Below are 12,591 nucleotides of genomic sequence, written 5' to 3' on the forward strand. Positions count from 1 at the left end.
ATACATTTGACTTTTGATTTTATAAACTACACAATAATAGGTTGGAAGGTTGTGTAACGCCAAACACCCACTTCAGAATCACTTTTTGAGTGGATTAAAAGATGACTTTCAATATAAATCATAGCTCCCGTATTAGTCCTACACCATAAACATTAAAAGGGCATCCAGTGACAAGACTTTTGTATATGTATATGTATACAACTTATTTGTATTCAATTTCATTTGAGTGCCAACATTTTTAAGAGTTTTATGCTCGCTAAAGTGATTTTCAGAATTGGCCTTTACATTTGGTGACATTATTTGCATATACTATATGAAACTTATTTGTGTTGAATTTTATTTGGATTTCTATATAATTAAGACATTTATGAGAGCTTAACTATTTTCTGATATGGGGGATAGGAGAAGTAATGGGCCGATTCCAACCAAATTCAATAGCCTTCGTCCTTGGGGCAATAGAAAAGTTTCTGCCTAAATAACGTATTATCAATGGCAAGGGTATATATAAGTTTGTCATTCCTTTTGGAATTTCTATATTTTTCATTTGCGACCCCACAAAGTATATATATTCTGGAGAGAAATCGATATTGCCATGTCCGTCTATCCGTCTGTATGTTGAAATCAATTTTTCGTAGCCCCCAAATAACTTACAAACATGATTAATACATCAATATATCGGGAATTCTCGGTTGCTATTTAAAATCGATAAAATCGGTCCACAATGGCTGAGATATAAGGAAAAAACCGGGACAACCTCGATTTTTGGCCTATTTTTGATCTATATCTGGATTACTAAGTCATTAATATAGATAATATGGATATCTAATGATAGATATTTCAAAGTCCATTGCAACGATGTATATAAGGCTATAGTAATTTGGACCTACAATGGGTCAAAATCGGGAAAAATATTTTTTAACCCGAATTTTTTTTTTAACAAAAAATTTTTTTGTCATAAATTTTTTTTCACTAATAAATTTTTTAAAAAATAAAAAAAATTTGGTAAAAAATTAAAAAGAAAAACAATTCCGAAAAAACATTTTGATAAAATTTTTTTGCTTTTTTTATTAAGCCACAATATATTACATAGTTTGACACTTGGTGGTATTAGGTATTTAATAATATATTTTATATTGCGATCAACGAATAATTTTAAAGTGAATATTGCGTAATGTACCGATGCTCAATCAGAGAAAAATGTTGTTGAATAGTACTTCATAAAATTTTATTTAAAAATGTTAATGTTTTAAAATGCAATTATAATATTCTAAAAAAATATAAATATATAAATTTTTTGCAGGTGTATTAACAACTTCAAAAGAAAGTAAAATATTTGAAATAAAAATGGCAATGTATATAGCAACACACTCAAGCATAATATCAGTCGATCATTTATGTGATATGTTTCCTAAAACACTACAAATTAATAATAAATCAATTTCGCTAAAAATGCATAGGACCAAATGTTCAGCGGTAATAAAATATGTTATAGTACCAACACTTCTAGAACAATTGTTATTAAATGTTGGTGATGGTAAATACTCCTTAATAGTTGATGAATCAACTGATATATCTAGAGTAAAATGGATGGCAATATGTATCAGATATTTCAACTCAAAGCAAGTCGAAATAATGACGGAATTTTTAGGAATTTTGGTTGTAGAGGAGGCTACAGCAGAAGCTTTATTTGAAAGTCTTATAAAATGTTTACAAAAATTAAATTTAAGCCTAAATAATTTAAGTGCCATTGGAACAGATGGTGCAAATAACATGTGTGGTGCAAAAAAATCACTTTATGCATTATTAAAAAAAGAAAATAATTCCATTAAATTGATTAAATGTATTTGCCATTCACTTAACTTATGTAGTTCTGAAGCGGCCAAATCTATCCCCAACTCGGTTGAATTTCTAGTTAAAGAATTGTACAACTATTTTGCACACTCTCCATTACGAACGCTAAAATATAAGAAAATAATTGATTTAATTAATTTAGGGTTAGAAGGGTTTTGGACCAATGGATCGAGTTGCAATCTCATTTTAATATAATAGCTACTAACGATAATGACAAAATGGCTCAACATATATCATCTGAATTAAATAACAACACAAATAAATTGTATTTGTTATTTTTAAGTCCAATTTTAAACGAAGTCAACTCAGTAAATTTATTTTTTCAAGGATATAACATTGACTTATATTCAGGATATGAGCATTTGATATTGATATTTATGTCAATTTGTTCAAAATTCATAAAACCAGAATTTATAAGGATTATTATTTAGACATCAATGATATTGACATAGGGATAGAATGTTCGGAGGAATTGGAAATGCACCCACTACCAGACGTTATTAAATTTAAAGAAAATTGTTTTAATTACTTAATTTTATTGGCAAAGGAAATGCTTAAAAGGTTTCCAGAAAGTATTAAACATTTGGAACTCTTTAAAAATCTGCAGTTTAAAAATATTAAAAACAAAAATAGATTTGATTCCGTGTATGGCATCCTGAAAAATTCTATGAACGACACAGTTGCGCTAAGTACATATGAAAACCAATGGAATAAATTGTCACATATAGATTGGCAAAAGCACACAAAAAATAACATACCTAAAGAAATTTTTAGTTTTTGGGCAATAGTTTATGAATACGAAGATAATGCTGGAAATTACTTTTTTCGTGAACTTGCTACAGCTGTATTCAATCTTTTAGTATTGCCTATAAGTAATGCGTTTGTGGAAAGAATATTTTCATTTATGAATACAACTAAAACTAAACTCAGAAATAAAATGCAGTATGAAATGTTGGAATCATTAATACGAATCAAATCCTATTTAAATAATTACAAAGTATGTTGTTATAATTTTGAAACTCCTGAATCTATGATTAAAAAATTTAATTCAGAAAATATGTATAAACAAACAGACGTAGAAGATCATGATGAGCTTGACGCGTATGATGTATTGACTTTCTGAAATAAGAACCAATAGGTTTGTACATAGAACAAATACAAATTTTATATTGTTTTATAATTCATGTTTTATTTCAGGAAAAATATTCAATGGATATGGAAGAAATTTCAAAATATTAAAGTTTTACCCCCATATGCATAAACAAATTTTAAATTTATCAAAGGTTTATAAATCAAATTTTGTATGGAAATTTTGTTTTATAAACCTTTGATAAATTTAAAAATTGTTTATGCATATGGGGGTTAAATTATAAAGGCCTTATTCATAATCAATTTTTAAATTTATTACAGGTTTATAAAACAAATTTTTTATGGAAATTCTGTTTTATAAACCTTTTATAAAATTAAAAATTTATTATGAATAAGGGGGTAAAAGATTAACCCCCATATTAATAAACAATTTTTAAATGGTTTTATAAACCATTGATAAATTTAAGTTATGTTTGAATTCGTTAATGTTTATTTTTATATCATTTTATAAAAACGAAGATTTAATGAAAAAATTTAAGAAAACAAATTTGATATTATATTTAAATTTTTATGAATTAATTTGATCTTTATCAAATTAAATGTACAGAAAACTATCTGTTTCTAAAACATTAGCTGTTAAATAATCTATTTTGTTCTTAATTGCTGAGTATTTTTTTTACCTTATTATTTTTGTTTACTGTTATTTCGAATTGTTTTGTACCTATAAAAAAACTTATTTACTTTTTGTATACGAATATACATTTTTTTTTCTAAAAATCAATCAAATCAATCAAAACGTATTATATAAATTTTATGAAAAATCTTTATAGATTTTTGTAATTTTTACTAGATTTAATTAAATGTAACATTAACTTTCTCATCCATTAAAAATGTTCTTTGTATTTGTTTAGATCGCCTTTCATATATGTATTCATATATATATATATATATATATATATATATATATATATATATATATATATATATATATATATATATATATATATATATATATATATATATATATATATGCATATATGTATATATTATTTTAATTAAAAACACAAAAACTAAATGTAATAAAACGAAATATGTGTTAGCAAATAAATTGTTAATACAAAAAAATAACATACAATTTTTAATGAAGAAATTATTTATTACAAAAATATTTTGGGGACAAAACTGGGGATTTATATTTATAATGGGGATTTTTTGGGGACTTCGAGCTTCAGATTGGGGACATGAGGCAATTTTTTTCTGGCAACACTGCTGATGATGTACATGCAATTCTTAATAAGAGCAGTACTGCAATTCTATTGAGAGCAGTAGAAATAAGAGCTCTGTGTCTTAGTGCATTTGACTATAAAACGAGATGTTATGAGTCCAATCCAGTTCTCTGATAAATTTATTTTTAGTAGTCCTTAGTGACTAACTAATTCGACGTTGCGGAACTAGTTCGATGATCTACTGCAGGATGTTGCTTATATTAATATAATTGATCGGTAATTGCAGAACTAGTAGACATTTTTCAAATTGGAAAACAAAAAAACTTCTACAAAGGCCCCGGCGAGATTCGAACTCACGATCTCCTGTTTACTAGACAGGCGCTTTAACCAACTAAGCCACGGCGCCTTAATAACAATGCTGTTTTATTAACATGTTATTATTTTGCGAGCGTACCTCCAAAAAGATGGGGGTATATTAAGTTTGTCGTTTCGTTTGTAAACCTTACACTGAATTTTGAAATATTAGCCATTTAGTTGAAAATTATTTTGATTTCTCAATTTCAATTGGTTTTACACAACCCAGCAAAAACTTTACTTACCTAGTAAGCCAGCAAGTATAATTGGAGCAAAGCGATAACTACTTATTATTTGACTGAAACACTAGTTACCGTTGTTCGAGATTTTTAAAAAATTCAGGGGTCAAGCTTACAAATGTACTTACATTCAGTTGAGAAATAAGTAGTAAATTCACAACAAGAATATGTAGCTAAAAAAAAAAAACACAAAAAATATTGCCTTGTGTGGGAATCGAACAGTTACATTATTTGCTTGTGTTTGATAGTCAAGCTGCTAACTCACTGCTCCATGTACGAGTTATTTTATTGGAAGTTAACAATAGCTTTAACATCAACATATAAATGAATATGATATGAACAAAAAAATTAATGTCTTTGACAGGTGGCGAACCACTAACCTCCCGTTTTCCAGTCAAACACACTAGATAGCTGTGCTAAATGCAAAAGTTCATTACCAGCCTGCATAAAAATAAGTACTTATTCTAGTAAATAAAATAATGTGCTGGGTAACCACCACTCCTTACAAAAGAATGCATGAAATAACTAGTTGTCATTACAAAAATTCACAAAATTTTTGCTGGGAATATTCAAATGGGTTTCTTAATTTAAATTTGTTTTTTTTTATCAATATTAATTGCGATTTTTCAATTTTAATTGGTTTTATCAATAACAATTTGTATTCTGAATTTGTATTAAGTTAAATAAAACATAAACCGTTCGATATAAACATTCTTAAAAACACGTACATTTATTCAAATATTGTACAAATTCATTAAAATATTGAAATATTACTCCGTATATACAAATTTATTCGCTTTTTCCGGAAACCTCTAATTAAGGATTTTATAGTTGCTTCTGTTACCGTTTTGTACGAGGTGGTCCACTTACGCTTAAAATCGGATATGTCCTATGATACCGTTACTTTGTTCTTCAATTATTTTCCACAGACCGAAGTTCTGGACAGTGGATATGCCTCTCGTGGAACAAAATTGACATATGAAGGCACTCTGTGCTGATTTAAAAAAGGTAAAAGCCGATTTTGTAGACACTCCGTAATATGACACACAAGAAACTTTTTGGGGAATTTTGTTTGCTTTTTTTGTCCGGTATTATACTTGAACATAACCTCGTTCAAAATCGAAATGTGAAAAATAAGGGCCAAACTAACACATAAACAAGAAAACCAAAAGAACACATCATCTAAGGCCCCGGCGAGATTCGAACTCACGATCTCCTGTTTACTAGACAGGCGCTTTAACCAACTAAGCCACGGCGCCTTTCTGAAAGCGGCGTAAAAAAAATGAATGTTTATATTGCTATTCTAAGAAAAATATTAAAAACTAAATGAAGAAATTATAGTTCAGTTATCAAATCAATATCAAACATGAATTTTAATTAAATTGATAAAACTGTACAACACAAAAAAGAATTACAAGTTCCGACCAATAAATTTTGATAGAGGAGACAAAGAAAATACACGTGTATAGGCGTTTTGAAAGCTTACATCTGGATTTCATTTGAGAGGGGGTTAAAGTTTCCCAACTCTGGCACATTATTATTGTTAATCGGCATAAGAAACCATATGATCCTTACATTTTAGGTATAAAATGTGTTCAGCAAATGTATGTAAAATATTACGGAGAACATTTTTGTAGAATATGTTAACCCCCATCCTCAACTCATGGGTCTTTTTCGTCCTTCTTTTAAAAAAGAGCAAAAAACACCATTAAAATAGGAATTTAAGGGGTTAACATGTTCCGAAAAAATATTGTCCGTGAAATTTTACTATAAATCTCTGAATACACCAAAACGGAAAATTCAACCAGAAAGTCATTCGAATAAAAATTATAAGAATAATCGACGAGAAAATTGATCAATAATTGTCAAATAATCGAATACTCAAATAAATAAATCTCAAATAATCAAAACCTTTAATTTATAATGTTAAACAGATATGTTCATCATCTCATTTAATAAGATCTATAGATCACAACATTGCACTATGTCAGAATTTCCAAATTTTGCAGCAAAAATTCGATTTTCCAACATCATATTTTTTAATTTTTTTTATCACGTTGACAGTTGACAACCCATAATTATTAATAAAATGCTTATAATATATGTACATATAAATTTATTCTAATTCATTTTATTAATTGTGAAGCAGTATAATTTTTTATTAAATAAATCGTCGTTTTCCAAAATATACTTTCAATAAAATAAATCTTTGAATATGGATTCTATTACTCGAGATGTGTATTTTTAACTGTTGTAAAGATATTTCGTAAATGATTGTATTTAGAAATTATTTATTATTGTCTTTTGTGGAGAAGAACTCCCGTGGATAACAACCTTTAATGGAGTTTCTTACATGTAGTTGTTCGTGGGAAACTAGGGTTCAATGATATGCATTTTTTTTCAAATAGTTTCAAACTCACGCCTTAATGATGCTTTTCCAAAAGGTAAGCCCCACGAAAAAACTGATACGACTTTCGTAATTTTGTCTAAGGTTTATAGAAATTTATCTATCAAATTATAAAGGGGGAGTTTTAGAGAGTAAGCATTATTTTTTTTCGAAAATCCCCCTTATAAAAAAATCCCACTACAAAAAAAGGGGCGTGGACCGCCCATTTTTACTCAAATCGAATAGTTTGACAGTAGAAGGCTGAATACCAAATTTGGAGTGTCTAGAATGTCGGAAAATAGTTTTTGCGGTTACTTTCGATTTTTCGGCCATAGTTTAAGTTAAAATTAACTAAAACAAGAAAATGTTGACATTTCTATTTTGGCCTATTAAAATCGGTTCATGATTTCACTTAGCCGCATATTTACATCCTGTCTGAATTGCGCTTGAATTTGGCTAATCGCATTTACTTCCATGCTTTTAAATATATTATAGTAAATTATTCGAATAATATTTTTTTTATTGATTATTTGTTCCAATAATCGAATAATAAAAAATGATAAACTTTTGATCGATGAAAGTTAAACTCGAATAATCAACAACCCTAGTATTTACAGACGACAATACTGAGTATTAATACTTGTCAACAAATTTGTAGAAAAATACCAATCAACTAAAAAATAAAATATTTTCAATACTAGTAGTACTATCATGTAAACAAACGATTTATGGACATACCGAACGATTTCAATAATATTTTACTTTTTAAATGCAGTATACTCGGTAAATTAATTAAAATTTTAACAATGCGTATGTATTTTTAACCCCTTGTGGATGATAGTGTAATTCAAAGTACTTTTGGGCAAAAAGGGTCAAAATATGTTTTGTTTTCATTTTGTACGCTTATTATTGTTATGGTACTTATATGTACCGTCGGTCGACAAAGGGTTAAGTTTGTCAAGCTATTTTTTCAAAATCAAGCTAATTATTCCCCAATGTCAATATAATTCACTAATCGAACACTATTTGGCATATATATATTGGGTTATTTAGTGTTGATGTTTGTAACATGGAAAAAATTGTCAATACCCACCTTAAAGTATAACAATGTGCGGTTAACTCTTTCTGAATGGATTAAGCGATGAAAACCTTGTACTCAATTGCTCTAAGGACCGAAGCCTATTGAAATCGGTCCTTTATTTCCTAACACCTCCATACGCCTCCCTATCTGAAAATCGTTAAAGCTCTCATAACTATCTTAGTCGAACTCGCACCACCAAATTTTGTAACGATAGCGGTCCATTATTAGGCGTAGCTCCAATATAAGGCGCACTTCCGAAAATCACTTAAAGGAGCACAAATATTTTAAAAATTTTGGTATTCCAATAAAATTCACAATGTTGAATCCAATAATTGAAAAATAAACTGCTCAACATTTGAAGGCCCCGGCGAGATTCGAACTCACGATCTCCTGTTTACTAGACAGGCGCTTTAACCAACTAAGCCACGGCGCCTGTAAAACCACATTTATTAAATTTTGGACTATTGCCCGATTCACATAGCGTCTTTTCGGTTTATTTTAGGGGTGCCAAGTGGAACTGGTATTTACAAATCCGGGATCGGGATTTTTGTAAATTCCACATTGTCCAACATAAATGATTGAAACTATTTTTTTCCGAAGTAAGACATGTGGCAAACAGATTGTTTATTTCTATATTTCTTCGTTGCTATTAAAAATAAATACAGTAATATTTAAAAAAAAAAATCCGTTAAAATAAAAACCGTAAGTGCACGCAGAGAAAAAATATAGTTGGGCATGGTTACTGTAACCATTTCAATATTGTTACAAGTTTTTTAACTATATTATAGTCACAGTAACCATTTACATGATTGTGGTAACCATAATATGGTTAATTTACGATTCACATGATTGTATCAACCATATATATGGTTACAGTAAACAAATATATGTTTGTGACAACCATTCATATGATGAAGGACTTATCATATTATGTTGCTCTCGGTTTAAGGCTTATCATAATCTGAGAACAACATATTATGATAAAATTATTCATCATAAATATGGTTGCCACAAACCTAAACTTGTTTACTGTAACCATATATATGGTTGATACAATCATGTGATTCATAAATTAACCATATTGTGGTTACCACAATCATATAAATGGTTACTGTGACTATAATATTGTTAAAAATCTTGTAACACTATTTAAATGGTTACAGTAACCATGCCCAATTATATTTTTTCTCTGCGTGTGGAAAGTAAAAGTATAATTTGTAGTTTCACAACAGTAAGTAGTACATACATTACAGTTATTGATTACTTATTTGGCTAGTTATCTATTTAATTAAAATTCATGTTTGATATTGATTTATTTCATTTGTAATATTTTTCTTAGAATAGCTATTTAAACATTCCGTTTTTACGGCGCTTTCAGGAAGGCGCCGTGGCTTAGTTGGTTAAAGCGCCTGTCTAGTAAACAGGAGATCGTGAGTTCGAATCTCGCCGGGGCCTTAAGATGATGTGTGTTTTTATATTAAAGTAACTAATATAAGAACTAATAACTTTCGAAACTTAGATATTTTTTGGGCAAATGAATCACTGCGCTGCATTTGATACGCAGCTGTAATTAGTTTGCGATGCTGATGCAAATCAGCTGATGCGCAGACGCAGACAATGCATCAGCCATTTTTCTGAGCTTGTTTGATGGTTTTTTGCCCATCATCTGTTTCACTGTTCCTTTTTAGAACTCAAGACATTCGCAGTGTTGCCAACTTTTGTATTTTAGAACGTACTGCGCATCAAATGCAGCACAGTGATGCATTTCCAAACAAGCCCAGTCAATAACTTTATAAAATGTGTCAGTTTAACTTCACCTAGGCCAGAACCACTCCAGTCCCTAACCTCACACAACAATTTCTGTGACAGATTTCTTCTCCCTAGAGTAATTATAGAAAGAGTAGTATGTGAATTTTAAAATCAATGAAAAGGTTTTAATGTAGTACGCTCGCTCACATTGTTCAAATTGATTAACAAATTTCTTGAAAATTTATTGCCAACTTGTGACAATTGGTGCGTTTATAAAAATCGAACAAAATTTCCGCAAGGACCAAACAATGCAAACATTATAATAAAGACTAGGGAACGTATTTATATGAAAATGTCAGCAATTGAACATTAGCATTTTCATAAAAAAATATCGATTATTTCTTTCGAAACAGTTTCTTTGTAACACTCTTATTTGTTATTCATTTATAATTTATTTAATTAATTCAAGGCCCAACACTATAAGGCCGTTATAGTATTATTTAATTTATTTTTATATGGTACAATAAAAATATAATACATGTACATTAGGGTGGGCCGATTTGTAAGGACAAAATTTGGTCGATATTGTGCCAACGATTTTTCGATAGCTTTTGCCACGAGCAAAACAAAGTTCCACTATTCTTCGACTACTCAATTTCAAAAATCAAATGATGCAGTTTTGTAGAGAAATGTTTAACGATGAATCCTGCACTTATAGTTTTAAGAAAAATTGTATTTTATTTTTAAAATATTGAAATAAAGTCCATGCAAGGCTGTTAAGCTTAAATGTACTTATAAATAGACTTAAAATAAAATTTTTTTAATATTTTTTTCGGAAATCAAAAACATTTTTGACTTTATTTTCAAAATGGGAAAATATCTAAGAAAGCTTGATATTTTCCTTGAAGCCTATTTGGTCGCTTAGTGGAATTCGAGTTCGAAATCTATCAAAATAAATGTTTTGTAACTCAAAACATACAATTTAATTACCGTTATGTTTGTAATGAAGTCTACTTTTTGTTATTGTATTTTGTTATTTATGAAACCAAATAAAACTGTATACTTTAAGTTTTCCTTAAACTTTACTTTTCTTTAAACAATCAATATTTGAGGTGTATTTATACTTTAGTCTCTGACTGTATATTCAAATAAATGTTTTGTAACTCAAGACATACAATTTTTGTCTTAAAACATTTATGATAGAGATCCCACTTGCATCTCACTAAGTTACCAAATGGGTCTTAAAGGAAAATTCCTTAGCTTTCTTTTGAGCAGAAAAAAATTTAATACAAGTAAGAAGGTATGGTCGATCAAGCCCGACCATATAATACCCTACACTAAGTAAATGAGAAAAACCATTTTTCTTTTAAAATATCAATAATTTATATTCGTGATTTTCGGAAGTGCGCCTTATATGGGAGCTATGACCAATTATGGACCGATCACCATGAAATTAGATCGTGTATTTTATATCTATATAAAAGTTATTTATGTGAATTTTGAGTGTATACCAACATTTTTAAGAAATTTATGCACGTTAAAGTGATTTTCGGAAGCGGGTCTATATGGGAGCTATGACTAATTATGAACCGATCGTTACAAAATTTGGAGACATGAATTTCGTATATATAAAATTTACTTCGAGAGAAATTTGTGGAGATATATATATAAATTATATATTTCTGACCGATAAAGTCCAATTTCTGGAGGACCGATTTCAGCCAGTTTCAGTAGGCTTGGTCCTTTTGCTGCAAAACTATATGTACCAAATTTGATCGAAATATCTTTAAAATTTCTACCTGTACCGAACGTGATTCTAAGTCGATCGGTATACTTTGTGTGTGTTAGAACAATATATTTGGGCGTTACAAACATCTGCACAAGCGCATTATACCCTCCACACTATGTACAGTAGGGGATCTGAAAAAAAAGTGAAAATAAATCTGTAACTTCTAACGGTTTTCCCGATTTTAAAAAAATTTCCCGTGGCTATAGAGGAGGTGTTGATAAGTTTAAGTTTTGAATTTGGGCTTATAACACCAAGGGGGGCCGAGCCACAATGCCCCAAAGTGGGGCACCTTGGGTATATCAAAAATTAAAAATGATGCAACATTTTTTGTTTGCGATCCGATTTGAAAGATTTTTATATATGTGGAATCTATTAGACGAGATCTACAAAAAACAATGCTTTAGCCATATATTATCTCTTATAGTTTACGAGTTATTCGCATTTGAAAAGTAAAATTTAATTTTATTTACCTACCTTGGTCTGGTTTTTTGCTAATAGCGGATCCAATTCATTCCCGATTTTCTATAATATATTTTTTTTCTATATATAATTTTTTGAATTAACAAGACATGTATTAACAATAGTATGAAAGAATTGTTTAAAAAAATCTACTCAGTCAAAAGTTATGTGCATGCAAACTTAAAAAAATAAAAAAGTCGTGCTATGGTGGTGTGGAAAAATGGAGCAAAAAATAAAAAAGGGCCCATTTGAAAAGAAAATTAGATTTTGGAAAAAAAAATTCAAAAATTTTATGTCTTGAGTTACAAAATATTTTTTTTAATAGATATCCCACTCGCATACAACTAAGAGAACAAAATGCTCTTCAA

The 12,591-nt window shown here is 29.1% G+C and overlaps 4 non-coding genes across 4 annotated transcripts; 1 reads left to right on the top strand and 3 right to left on the bottom strand.

Annotated features, from left to right (window-relative positions):
- Positions 1-4,498: 4,498 nt before the first annotated feature.
- On the bottom strand, positions 4,499-4,572 carry TRNAT-AGU (transfer RNA threonine (anticodon AGU)). The gene has a single exon. It is a non-coding gene; the product is annotated as a tRNA-Thr (tRNA).
- A 1,372-nt stretch (positions 4,573-5,944) lies between these two features.
- TRNAT-AGU (transfer RNA threonine (anticodon AGU)) lies at positions 5,945-6,018 on the bottom strand. Its single transcript has one exon. It is a non-coding gene; the product is annotated as a tRNA-Thr (tRNA).
- A 2,567-nt stretch (positions 6,019-8,585) lies between these two features.
- On the bottom strand, positions 8,586-8,659 carry TRNAT-AGU (transfer RNA threonine (anticodon AGU)). Its single transcript has one exon. It is a non-coding gene; the product is annotated as a tRNA-Thr (tRNA).
- A 948-nt stretch (positions 8,660-9,607) lies between these two features.
- On the top strand, positions 9,608-9,681 carry TRNAT-AGU (transfer RNA threonine (anticodon AGU)). The gene has a single exon. It is a non-coding gene; the product is annotated as a tRNA-Thr (tRNA).
- The last annotated feature ends 2,910 nt before the right edge of the window (positions 9,682-12,591 follow it).

The sequence above is a fragment of the Calliphora vicina genome, chromosome 5 (genome assembly GCF_958450345.1).
Source record: "Calliphora vicina chromosome 5, idCalVici1.1, whole genome shotgun sequence".
In the NCBI taxonomy this organism is placed as follows: domain Eukaryota; kingdom Metazoa; phylum Arthropoda; class Insecta; order Diptera; family Calliphoridae; genus Calliphora; species Calliphora vicina.